The sequence below is a fragment of the Pogona vitticeps genome, chromosome 4 (genome assembly GCF_051106095.1).
Source record: "Pogona vitticeps strain Pit_001003342236 chromosome 4, PviZW2.1, whole genome shotgun sequence".
Classification (NCBI taxonomy): Eukaryota; Metazoa; Chordata; class Lepidosauria; order Squamata; family Agamidae; genus Pogona; species Pogona vitticeps.
The window spans coordinates 36,857,697-36,872,126 of NC_135786.1; positions in this window are offsets into that span (position 1 = coordinate 36,857,697).

Sequence of the window (14,430 nt, forward strand, 5' to 3'; positions counted from 1 at the left end):
AAATCCACCTGGCTCCCTCGATGGGTCTTTTTAAAAGCCATTTAAAAACCTGGCTCTTTAGGCAGGCCTTACCTCCAGTCAATTAACTGTTTCATTTCTTTAATTTCCCATCTTCATAATGTATATATCTACTAGTTAGTTGCTTGTATTATTAAGTTTTAATAACTATATTATTCTATTGTATTTTATCATTTTTTGTAAGCCGCCCTGAGTAGATTTTGTCTAGAGGGGCGGGGTATAAATCTAAATAAAGTAAAGTAAAGTAAAGTAACTTGAGGCACCCAATTTTCGAAAATTTATTGACTCGAGTATAAGCCAAGGGTGGAAAATGCAGCAGCTACTGGTAAATTTCCGAAATAAAAGTAGATACCAATTAAATTACATTAATTGAGTGGTCTTTGAAATACGTACTGACACGCTGCCGGGAAAAAGTTTTCATTTGCAGTGCCTTCATTTGAACATAGACTGTTATTATCCTCCAAGCACGGTGTCTGCCTGTGGAGTCTGAAAAATGCAGTGTACGCAACCCGGGTCATCGGACCACCCACAGAGGCTGCAGGTGCCTGTAGATGAGCAGGGGAGTTCAGAGAACACCCTCACTGCAGGGGAGAACGTGTAATTTTGACACTATCTCGAGTATAAGCCGAGGGGGGTGCTTTTTCAGCAAAAATTGTGCTGAAAAACCCGGCTTATACTCAAGTATATACGGTAGTTTGTTCATTATATTTGTTATATTATATATGAATTGTTTTAACCCAATATTCAATACAGTACTAGCAGTATCAAATTGAAATCTTGTACAAGTGGGAGGTGTAACAAAGTATTGCAAACTCCACTGAATTTTGAGAAATATCTTGGTGTCCAGTGTGCAGATGTTAAATACAGAGAAATGGAAGACACTTATTGAGATTTTTTAAAAAGTGGTCTTTGTGCAAAATTGAAAACCAATGGTGAGCAATACCTTATTAGACCATTAAAATATCAAAATCAGATAAGCTTTCAAGTTCTACTCTTTTGTAGGGTGGATGTGGCAGAGCTTGTGAGGAGGAGGAAAGAAAAATCCAAAAATCATCTGGTCAATATGAATTTTGGGTTTTCCTCTTTTCTCAATCAAGCCCATCCTTTGTATAAAATGTGAATTCTGATGTTACATTTTTATCCCAGTTTTCTTCCTGGGCAGAAGAAACCATGCACAATGTTTTTCAGGCAATCTCTCATACAGGCATAGGTAAAATACAGATGTGCCTAGTGTCCTCAAGGAGACCAGCTACATTCTATGCCTTCAGACCAAACCCTAGAGCAGTGGTTCCAAATCTTGGTTCCCCAGATACTATTGGATTTCACTTCCCAGAATCCCCAGCAAGTATGACTAATGTTTGTAGATGCTGGCAGTAATACAGAACAACATCTGGAGATGCAAGTGTGGAAACCATTGCCCTATAATGCAATCACTAGTGTACTGGTCTAGTATATGCAGCATATGGTGTAATGATGTTGGTTTTATATGTTTAAGTGGGATATGCAATGAAATACTGCAGTGCCAAATGCCATCGTTTGCTTCTTTGTGTATTATCTATTTAAGCCACCATCGTAGCTCTTACAAGGTGACTTCCATAAAACTTGAAGCCAGAAGTGTAACGAAGCCATCAGGATTTTAAAAAGTTCAGTTGTCAGAGACCTGAACCTAATTGCTAGTCCCAACTGAGTAGGCCCACTGAACTGCTGGTTTTTTCCTAACTATAACGTTCAACAGTCAGTTCAGTGAGTTGAGAGTAGCAATTGGATTTAGGCCAAAATGAATAAAATAAAAGACTAAGAAAAGTTCATAAAAACCATTTACATGTTTTGAATAGGACTTTACCACCCATATTTGAAACAATAGCCCTATGATATATTTCAGGAAATGACACACTGAACAAAATGTGCCCTTAGAATCTAGGGAAAGGCCTGCAGTAAAGGTGACATGTGGACCTATACCGGAATAGAATTAAAGGTAACAGTAAAGCAGTCATGCCCTTTACAAGATAATTTGCTCTTCAGCCCGTCTCCTCCCTTCTAGAAATCTGCCAGCTTTCTAGCCAGTATTGTTCACTGGACAGTTTTTAAACGGTTGTTTTCCTCCTCTACTCCTCTTCTCAGGATTTTTTCTCTTATTTTTAAATAGAAAACCCAAGGTTGCCATAAGTCTATAGATACTTCCTTCTTCCATGTTGATGGGCATCATCCATTTTCTCTTTATTTATTTCCAGGATTCTTGAAGATACTAATATTGATAAGTGATGTGCAATAAAAACATCCAGTGACAGCCATGTGTAGTGCACATCAAGCATGGAGCCTCTGGAAAATTAGCCAACCCACCATACATCTTAGATTTGCTGCCTTTTTCCTTGTGTTCCACTAGATGGCAGTGGATAAAATGGGACATTGCTACATCTGACTCTAAGGCTTTGGATGTGCTGTCAGTTGAAGAGGAAATATATAGATAGATTTCTGGGACTTCTCTTTCATGTGCTTCAACAATAACTGGATCGGGTGATTCAGTTCTTAGTTGCAGCCAGAAATATATCTGTTCTGGCAGAATGCAAGATATATTTTTCTGATTTATATACATTTTATATACATTTTCTCATGCAAATAGATCCTTTATCAATCCCCACCCCATTCTAAATGTTTCTGTTTTGCTAGGTACCTCTTAGAATTGCCTGAAAAATCTTTCTGCTAAAGTGGCTCTGCCTTGCCACTACTGTAAGAGAGGGATGGGTTATCTTTTACAAAAAACTAAAATAAAATCTGGAACTGATTTTTTAGTCTCTCCTTCTCCATTCTTTCGGGGGTGGGGGTGGGCTTACCCCTATAATGCTTATTCGGCTTTGGCACAGAGATGTTGCAATTATAACAATTATTCTTAACAGCTTAAGAAAACTATAAGAATGTGTTTACATAGGCCTTTACAGATGGATGACTTCATTCTACAGTATTTATATTTTGGGGATTGCTGTCCTTTAATAGTTTGTTATTTTAAAGTTTAAAATCACTTAGAGATGTTACTGTATCAAGAATATATTGTATAAATACCCTGATGCATAAATAGTGTTTGTCATATATATTATATGTTTATTTATTGCAAGCAGTGTGCTAGCCAATGAAACTAAAACCAATTTTGTGTCATTAAGCAGGTATACTCACATGCGTTGAATGGCATCATGATCTGCTGAGATCAGCAGGTGAAGCTTTGCACAGTACAGAGATAAACAGAGTCATCTGCTGATGTATATCATTCTTAACAGTGCAAGTAGTAAATCTAAATCAACAGTGGAAGGTCTTCTAGAAGCCAGATTAAAAACCTATTGGGTCATCAGCTTTTTTCTTCTGGCATGGATCCCATGCATTTAATGGCAGCATGGCTGAAGAAAATTGGCAGGTGAAATTGGCTCCATGCAAGGGGGGACCCTGTCTATACAGCTGGACTCTGCCAAAAAATGTTGGCTATACTACCAGGAGTGACATGAGAAATATTCACAGTTTGAACTGGACCAGGTTTTTTTAGTAGGTGAAATCATTTAATGAGAAGATGAGAGAGAGAGAGAGAGGCGTATTAGATCAAAAGATGGGAACATAAGTGACAACTTCATTCCACTTGAGGTGATGTTATTAAAGGAAAAAAAGCTTTGGGGGAGTATAAAAATCCCCCAGCCAAGGTGGAATTATGCCAGTTGTAATTTTGTAACTCTTTGCAATGTTTTTTTCCAGAAACTCTCCAAGAGTTCTTTAAAATCCATAATAAGTGGATTCCTCTATCTATGGGAGATGTTTGTCCTCATTAGGGAGTTAACACTGTGGAGACACATTGCTTATGTTGATCCCATGTTAATCACCATTAGATGTGTGAGAGAGAACCAGTGTAGCCTGGTGCACCTGCACTTGTCTAAAATACTAGAACTAATGAAAAAAGTATATTTAATCCCTGCAGTTACAGCTGGCCAGTTGAGTTATTTTAGCAACTGAGAGAGGGAGAATCAAGAGAAGAGAAAAGGAGAGTTTGCATGAGACAAAGAAACCAGGAGATGAGGATGAGATTAAAATTCTTGGAGCAACTAATGGAGTTAAAAGATGATAGCATTCCTGTGGTTGCTATTAACCTGCCGGCTTCAGCAAGTTTGTAAGTAAGGGGGATTCCACTGTCACAGCATGCATAGATTCTGCCCAAAAGCTTCCTGGAAGCAAATGAATTTATAAGTGGAAAGCATCTGTTTCTGATCAAGCCAGACCTGTTTTGCTAGGCAGACTATTAACCTGTGCATGCCTTAACAATATGTTGTGCCATGAACTAGAGCGGTCACTTCTCTTCTGTTTTCACAGTCTATGATGCAGAGTGACTCGCAATAGCTAAATGTTTCCAGCTGCTATACGCAAATTCTGCTAGGTTATAATTTATTTATTATAACCAAAAACCAGCACTCCTTGACAAGTTCTGTTGACTCAAATGAACCTACTCTAGTTGTGACTTTAGTATAGTAAGTCACAATTAGAGCAAGGCCATTTAAATCAATTATGAAGGAGTTCAGATCACCAGATTCTCATAGCTTCAATGGGTCAGCTCTAATATGGATTTTAGGATTTCAGCCATTATGTCTGGAGATCTGAGCTGGGACTGTTGCATAGCAGACTAGTATATGGTCATAAAGGTAAAAGGTAAAGGTTCCCCTTGACAATTTTTGTCCAGTCATGTTCGACTCTAGGGGGCGGTGCTCATCCCCGTTTCCAAGCCATAGAGCCAGCGTTTTGTCCAAAGACAATCTTCCGTGGTCTCATGGCCAGTGTGACTTAGACACAGAACGCTGTTACCTTCCCACCGAGGTGGTCCCTATTTATGTACTTGCATTTGCATGCTTTCGAACCGCTAGGTTGGCGGGAGCTGGGACAAGCGACAGGCACTCACTCTGTCGCGTGGATTCGATCTTACGACCGCTGGTCTTCTGACCCTGCAGCACAGGCTTCTGCGGTTTAGCCCGCAGCGCCACCACGTCCCCTAGTATATGGTCATAATGAGCTAATATTCACTCTCGTGTACCCTCTTCTCTTGCCAGACCTTACTTTGGCTTTTGCCATTTGCATTAGAGTTGGAATTGATTCACAGTATTTACACTGTGCTGTTCCAAGATCCCAGTAATTTGCTGGGGCTGCTCTACCTGGACTGTTGTTGGGGAGTGTTGATTCTGTGGGAATTTTTATGGATAAGTATGTAGTCTTCAGTCTCAACCCAAATAGATTTACTTTTTGACTGTCCATTTCACTCAGCCTCATGCAGCATTATATTTGCATTACTTAAATGTTTATATATTTAAATGTATTAAGTATGCAGATGGAATTTGTTCCTGTGCATGTACCCAAATGGAAGGGAAGTGTTCTGATTTGAACTGGTGCAATTCCACTGAAATCATGCAAACTGACAAACTTGACTAAATTGCAAAAGTTGGAATGTTACTTTTTAAAAGTGCCTAATTGTTAATACGGTATACTGTATTGTTCTTCCTTGTGCACCAGAAAAATACATAGAAATAGTCTCTAACTCCCTATAGTTGGCAATTTTGATACTTTGTACTAAAATGCAGAAATACAAAAGGCTACATAGAACAATATAAATTTTTGTCACTTACATTTGGTAAAAGAATAGCACAAGATCTGAAAATTTTCTGTTGACATGCCTCTAAAAATGCCTTTAAAGGTAACTTTTAAAGAATCTAGAAAGCATTCCCTATTACACCTGTAAAATAATTTTGTCTCTGCATATTATATTATTTCTGGAGTGTAACTTTATTGCACTGTTATTATCCCCAAAATTAACTCGATGTGGGTGACTATCTGATTTGTTACTTCTAAGTTTTGCTAGACAAGGAAACAGAAAGCTTTTAAATTGCCTTTTGATCTGTAAATGCCCTGGGAAGACTAGAGCTTTTACTGGTAGGCATCTCAAGCTCTCTGTAGCCATTCATCGAGTCAATAAATGAAGGAAGACTAAGTTAGTGCTTGCCCTGGTTCAGTTTCTTTATTAAGCTCTGGAAATGTTTAGTATGCCAGTCTGGGAAAAGCTTAGTTACAGCTATTTATCATGGCAGCCTAAATGCATTTGAATAAATATTAGTCAAAAGAAATGAAAACCACATAGGTCATATGACAAAAGCAAGAAGAAGAAGACTACCAGGAAACGATTCACAAAGGAAGGAATTGTTCATAGTTTCTGGCTGTGCTCTTTCTAGAAGAACTTAAAAACCTAAGAGAAAATAGATCTTTCACACCTTTGAAAGAATTTACTAACTTTCTTAAAGGCTACAATACCATTTCTGGAAGTAACATAGAAGGGTTTAGTGTTTCCTTTAAAAGAAAACTTTGAAGCTTTAATGTAAATAAAAGGTGTGGAGTTCAGATCCATACTCTTGAAAAAGTATTTATTAAATGGTTGTTGTGGGTTTTATTAGAAATTACTTATCCAGAAAATATTTCAAATAATTTTTTTAATGTTATGCTGGAAGGAAGTGGAATGTGTGACACTTTGGGCCTCATGTGTTGGAATATTCACACCCATTTAGCAATAAATTATTTGTTGTCATGTGCCATCAATTTGCCTCTGACAACCCGATGAATAAGTCACCTCCAACATGTCTTGTCCTTACACCCATGCTCAGCTCCTGCAAACTCAAGGCTGTGGCTTCCATGATGGAGTCGGTCAGTTTCATATTTGGTCTTCCTCTTTTCCTGCTTCCTTCAACTTTTCCAAGCATTATTGTCTTTTCCAGCAAATACTGCCTACTCATGATGTGGCCAAAGTAGGACAGCACAGTTTCTTCCACTAATTTTCACACCTCATTCATCAGACTCAGTCCAACTTTCTGTATTATGTATTCTTCACAGTGAAATAAAATGCATCCTTGTCTGACACTTTTGGCTATAGAAAACCATTCTGTCTCTCCCTCTTCTGTCCTAAGAGTAGCTTCTAGTCTACAATACAGGTTACACATCAGGACAATCAAGTGCTGAGGTACACCAGTTTCTTTCAGAACAACCCGTAGATTCTCTTGATCCATACAGTCAAAAGCTTTGCTTTAATCAGGAAGAATAGGCTGGTCTTCTTCTGAAATTCTTTAGTGTGCTCCAGTAGCCAGTAGATATTTGCAAAGATATTTCCAAAGATTCTTTGGAATCCAGCTTGTTCATTAGGCATTTCTCATTCCATATAAGATAAAAGCCTTTGTTGCAACACCCTCAGCATCACTTTACTTACCTGAGAAATTGGTTCTGTAATGGTCCTGTACTTGCTGCTCTCCTTGGCAACTCCTTTCTTGGGGATTGGAAAGTAAATTGAATGTTTCCAGTCAATGGGGCATTGTTTTCCATATTTGTTTCATACTGTATTTGTTAGCAGTACAGTATAATCTGGTAGTATACTACTGTATAGGATTTTATGAAACCTATCAGAAATATATAGGTGAATAGGTAACATTGCAACACAATACTATATTTATTAGGAAAACTTGCATAAGACAGCATTTCCATTGTCAAATTTATATTGTCATATTTCTGTCAGAAAGCCAGCAGAGATAATCTTAATACTGTAATATCCAGGACTGGTTCTAACATTAGTAGAGTAAGGGAACTACCTCGGGCAGCAGGGGCTTCAGTTTAGTAATAGTAGCCTCTTAGATTTGCCATAATCAACAATGTTTCAGATTTTCCTCTCTTTTGGGAGTCATACCATTAGGTGTGTATGCCACAGAACCTTCCTTGACCACTCATAGTAGTCTGCTGTTTCAGATATGATGGGAAGACATTATTCTCTTGCCCTTGATGAATCTGCTTCAAGGTCAGTTAATTTCTGTGCATAAACTCAGGAGGGGACACAGTTTGTTTATCTCAGGAAAAAAATATTTTAAGTGAGCCCCAATAATTGCATGCCAAGTCATACTCAATTGTGTCCATAAATGGTAATATTAGGAAAAAATAAAATTAGATTTCACATTAATAATTTTGAATTAGGTTGTACCAGAAGTCTAGGATAATGGTAGTCAAGATGTTCCTACTTGTAAAGTAATACAAAAAAGTCGGGATTCAATCAGCCAGTGCTTTATCAAATGTTTTGGATTGCTTTTGGCATGGTCAGTTTTGATCTGTTTTCTGGAGAGTATGCAACATATAGGTCACGCCAGCCAGCCTGACCTTTTCCCATGGCTATCTGCATCTTTTTGGATCACTGGAAGAGGCTACTGTTTTTGTTTTTAACCATGAGTAGGATCACTTTGTTTTATTTTGGTCTCCAGCATGTATGATTGCGCATATTGAATCAAAGTGGCATTGATAGGTGTTTCCCAAAAAAAAGAGTCAGTGCTATGTCACTTGGGTGGCAAGCCAATAAAGTGATATGTGACTTAACAATAAAAAAATCTCATTGTCTTCTGCTTGCTGCAGAGGATATAGCAGGAAAGGACATGGAGGGCATTACCCCCCCCCCTTTTCCTTACAATTGTGCATGCCCCCAGCTGACCCCAGACCTTCAAAGTTACTATTTTCCATGTTTGAATCCACCCCTTGAGACAGAGTATATTTATCAACAACAGTATTTATTAAACTCAAACATACTTGTAAAACAGGAACATTGACAATAGGTGAAGAAACAGTTTCTTCCAAACTTGAATTACACCAAGTCTCCTTACTGGCCGCCTTAATTACTTTTCCTCACGGTGTCTTTGTTGAACCCTGCCTTGTTCCTCCAGAACCTGAAAAGCATGCTTGAGATAAGCTAAGCAAGGGCTGTCACAGCAGTGATGGTTTATATATGTTTTACTGTCTGAAAGGGAGAGCTACCCTGCCTTTCCTCTCTTTCTCATGGAGGTTTGGTAGACTGCTTCCAGATGACTAGGCCAGGCTGAAGGGTTTTTAACTGACCCTCTTCTCACTCCCTGCTCTCGCAGCTCCTTCCTCTTCTCTCACCTCTCCTGCCCATCCCACAAGGAAAGTTTATAGGGTATTCTTTACTGGTGTAGTCTCTCTGCCTCTGCCTTAGGAGACTCTTAATGTGACCAGCTCACCATTCCAGGGGGCTTTGTCTTCCATGGATTCCCAATACTCTTGGAAAATCCGTCACTTTCAGAACTTCCATTTCAGCCTGACAGGCCTCCACTTCTATTTCTGCCTTAGTGTCCCTCCAGACCATACTTTCCTCCCCGGCTTCTGTCTCCCTCCTCTCTGGAACCTTCCATCCCCCTCCTCCCTTTTATCCTTTTTTCCTTCCCCCTCCTTCTCCCCCTCTTGTCTCTTTTCCCGCCTTTTCTGTCCCTTCTCCTTATTCTGTTTTTGAAATTGCTTCTGCCCCCACTGCATATCTGCAGGAGAGCTAGATGTGGGAGAATCTCCCATGGCCATTTGGAGGCGAGACGGTCCACCAGCAGGGACCATAGTGTCCTTGCCCTCATCCTCACAACTGTCCAGTGCTATATCACTTGGATGGCAAGGCAATGAAGTGGTATGCCTGCCACTTACCAATACATTAAAGAGGGAAAACACAGCTTTCTCTCATTCCTCATGGAAGGGGAGACAGAAGCAGCAGCAGCAGGATCTCTCTTTTTTCCTTTTCTTTACAATCCAGTACTGAGTCACTTTGGTGGCAAGGCTATGACAGGATATGTTACCTATTAATATATATATTTCAAATTCCTGTTTTCTCCTGCTCCCAGCAGAGAGAGACAGGAAAGGATTGTGACGTTTGCCCCTTTGTGGGCCCCTGTTTCTCTTACAAACACAGAGCACATGCAGCAAACCAAACCAAACATCTTTTAACTCGCTGCCACCAGTTGATTTCTTTATCAACGTACTTTGCTTAGGGAAGACAAAAGTCCATTCAGTTCTCACTTTTTCTTAAAACAGGTTTATTGATTACAGATGTTTCATTAATAATTCCTACGTATTTTCTTCAAGTTCATCAATCATCTGTATCAATCTTCTATATTAAATCACAGGTTACTATACACTCCTCAGACTAACTTCTCAGATCTCCCACTCTCCTCTCTCTCTCTCTCTAACTCTGACTGAACCTGTACTCTCTAAACTCCTCCTCTCTGGCTCCGCCTTTTAACATCTCTAGTGGCCCCACCTCTCAAACACATCAGCATAAAACATGAATAATGCATGATTTAGGTAAAGGTAAAGGTTCCCCTTGACAATTTTTGTCCAGTCGTGTTCGACTCTAGGGGGTGGTGCTCATCCCCGTTTCCAAGCCATAGAGCCAGCGTTTTGTCCGAAGACAATCTTCCATGGTCACATGGCCAGTGCGACTTAGACATGGAACGCTGTTACCTTCCCACCGAGGTGGTCCCTATTTATCTACTTGCATTTGCATGCTTTCGAACCGCTAGGTTGGCGGGAGCTGGGACAAGTGACGGGCGCTCACTCCGTCACGTGGATTCGATCTTACGACTGCTTGGTCTTCTGACCCTGCAGCACAGGCTTCTGTGGTTTAGCCCACAGTGCCACCACATCCCACCAATGCATGATTTATTTAATATAATAAGGGTGAACGCAAGGCTATGGCTATGATAGGATATGTTACCTATTTATATATAAATATAAATAGGTAACATATCCTGTCATAGCCATAGCCTTGCGTTCACCCTTATTATTTATATATATATTTATAAATATAGGATGTTCAGGAAAGGATGTTCAGGAATGAAGGCAGAGAAAGAAGAGTGGGCTGCATTGGGCCATTTTGAGGTTTAGTGTGGTTTCTTGTCCCCAAACCACCCAGTGCTTGTGTGTGGCTGCAAGGATTGCTCTAAATGGCATAGTACCACACTTTGAAGCAACCTTATTTATCCCCATCCAGCCTGGAATAACATGACTGTCTAGATCAGGGGTCTCAAACTGTGGCCCTCCAGATGTTCTTGGACTTCAGCTCCCAGAAATCCTGGCCAGCAGAGGTGGTGCTGAAGGCTTCTGGGAGCTGTAGGCTAAGAACATCTGGAGGGCCACAGTTTGAGACCCCTGGTCTAGATGCACCATCAATCTCTAAATGATAACTGCTATGCATACAGGTTCTGGTGGGATGTTACCAGTGTATGTGTAACTTTCATGAGACTCCACTCATCCAGGTAGGGCCATAGCTGGTATAATTTCCACAGCTGAAGGAAGGTGCCCCTGGCCACCGAGTCCACCTGGGCTTCCAGTGTTAGACTGGGATCCAGGAGCACCCCCAAGCTGTAACCCCATTCAGGGCAGGGAAATGGCAGTTCAGTAAGGTGTTTCATTAGGGTCTAGTGTGAAGTACAAAATTGTGTACATATTAACATTTAGTACATGTTTGGAACAGGAATATTATGGCTGCATAATGCAAAATAAGCTGGTCCACATGGACTTCTTCTGAGCATTGTATTACCCATTATATAGCATTATATTATCCCCTCAATGCATAGCATAACAAAGGAAGCACTAAAAATACTATCAAGTGTTTCATAGCTCAAAAGGATGAAGGAGCTTGACAGAAGCAGGACTGAAGAATAATAGTTAAGCAACTTTCCAGAGGATGGCTGTGGAATGTATGTCCTTCCAGATGGTTGCTGGATAGCAATTAGCCCTATCTGGCACAGCTATTGGAGAGGAATGGTGGGAGTTACCATGTGCATCTGGATTGCCACGTTCCCAATTTCTATTCTAATGGCTTTAGAGCTCATGTTCTAAGTACTTAATATAGTAGCCTAAACCGGTATCACAGAAGCTAGACACTACAGCTGATTTTAATTGCAGTTTTAATAAATAGTATGTTTTGAGGTACACTTTTATGGATGTGTTTATGGATATTCCCTTTATAAACTGGTTTGTGATGATAGTATGCCCTTAATGATAGGCTACATGTTGTTTAAGCAAATAAAGGAACTAAACACAGAGCTGCCATGTTTGTTTAGAACAGGATTCTTATTTCATTGGCTAAGCAAAGTGAGACCTTCAGCTCAGTGCATTGCATTGTCTGTTTTTGCTCGTTAGTAACATATTTACTAATGAAATGTGGTGCCAAGAATGCGGTTCTACATTCCAGCTTTGAAATTTTGCATTCCGGCTGAGCCGTCCACATCCATTTGCAGGCGGTACAGAAAAATAGAATGCAGTTATCTTCCTTCAACTGGGATATTTACCTATGTATCTATTTATTTTAAAGATACAGACTGCTTTCAGCAAGATATCACAATAAAATTTAGTGCATTCTTCTTACTTTGTTATTCATTTTACATTCAAGCATCTCCTTAGCCCCTATAGCTTCACAAAAGTGTGGGCAGAAAGGTGCAGAATTGCGTAGCATCTGGAATACTTATAGCAGATACAATGAAATTAATAACACAACTCAGGATTTTGTTTCATGTTGTTTTGCTTCTGAAGTACAAGTCTTAAGATCAAGATGCCTTAGTGCGTGTCAGTGTAGTCCAGGCACTTTTGCACAAGTAAACCTCCCACTTTATTGTCAAAGAGAGGCACCTCAGTTCTTTGTTCCAAAAAAAAAGAATTTAAAGGAAAATAACTATAAACCTATTGACTCATTAAAAATGTTCCACAGCTTTCTGCAAGATTTGTGTTACCAATAAAGGCTGAATATATATTGAATCTATCGTGTTCAGTGCCCCTACCCTACCACAGCTTGTGTAAATAAGAACATGACCTATTTTCAGAAGTCTTATGAGCTTTTCCCATTGCCAGCTCCAGCCTAGAACAGCTTGTGACTGGAAAGTGACATATTAAAAAGGACCCTGGCTGCTTTAGGCAATGACAGAGAACATTGATAATAAAGTAAGACTCTCCTCATCTCCTGTCATAGTTCTATGAGGTGTAAAAACAAGAAGTACACACCAGTAACCCTGAATATGAAACAGAACTGGCGCAAAAACAGTAAACAGATTTTTTGCTGCCCCACCAATCAATATAAAATACTGCAACTTATTTTTAAATATCAGGATTAGCTCAGTAACAGTAATAAAGACCACATCCATTTGTTCTTAGACATTATCAGTTGCTAGGAGAGGACATTACAATTTGGCATGATTTCAAAATTATTTTAAAGCATGCATAGGGAACATCTGGCCCTCCAGATGCTTTAGACTTCAACTCTCAGGCGTCACAGGCACCATGGAAGACAATATGTTGTAGTTCTAAGGTCAGAAGACTGAAGGTTATCTGAATGGCACCCACCCACAACAAACTAGACCAGTGGTTTTCAAACTTGAATCTTCATCTAATATGCCAAATCATCAAGAATGCTGAGAGTTGTGACCCAACACAATTGGGAGACCCACGTTTGGGAGCCACTGGCATAAGAACCTATTGATGTAGCATTGTGTATTTTTTATATTGTTTGCACAAACAAAATGTTGATTGCATGAACTGAGTGCCCGAGTGAACTCCTAGCAGCTAGAATAAGAAGGGAACAAGGCTTTATAAAAGTAAAATAAAATGTAAAGAAATGTATGAATTTTACACCTTAGTTTATTAACTAATTTGATTTTTTAAAACAAAGTTTTGATGAATCCACTAAGCAATGTTTTTTCTAATAATTATGGGCCAATCGATCAATTTTAAATTATGGCAACACTTTTCTACTGAGGCACAGCAGAGAACTGAACTCCTGACTCAGGTGTTTAAGCTCACTGGCTACCCAGCCAGCACTGTCTTATGTACAATGCAATGTATTTAGATAAACAAGGGTATCACTCAATTGTTATCAAACTTTTTTGGAAAACCTGTGCTCAACCAGTTGAGTTATAGATTCAGAACACTGAATCTGTTGATTCAGAACAGAATTCAGCCAGTATCCTGCCTATTTGTCAGCTGAACTCAGAAGAGTTTGGCGATCCTCTACTCTCGTGAGGTCTGTACCATTAGCATCACCAAATTGCTTAACATTGCTTTAGCAATCTTCCCACCAAACATCAATGACAGAGAAAAACAGTACCCTTCAATCAAAGAAAGGAAATTGATATCCAAAAGCTTGTTATATGAGAAACTAGTTCTAAAACTATGTTTTTTGACCAGTATATATAAAGGATACCCACAGGGTGTCCATTTTTCTTCTCTCCATGAAAAAGGAAAGTATAATGTTTAGAACAAAAATTGGTTTCCATGTTGTAGGCTGGGGTTAAAGATAGCTAGGTTAGAAAAAGTAGGCATTTTACTCTTTCACATTTTAAGTCTCTAGGACCATGGACATGGTGCTAAATTCTATTATGCATAAAATTAATCAGGCTGTGCAAAATGTAGCTTCACAGCTAACTCTCAGAACTTCCAGAGGAGACAAGATCTATGCTAGCAAAATAATTCAAATTTCTGTTATCAACTTGAAACTCACACTTGTTCATACTGGCACAACTGATTATGGTTCACATATGTTCAAATTCTTTGCAT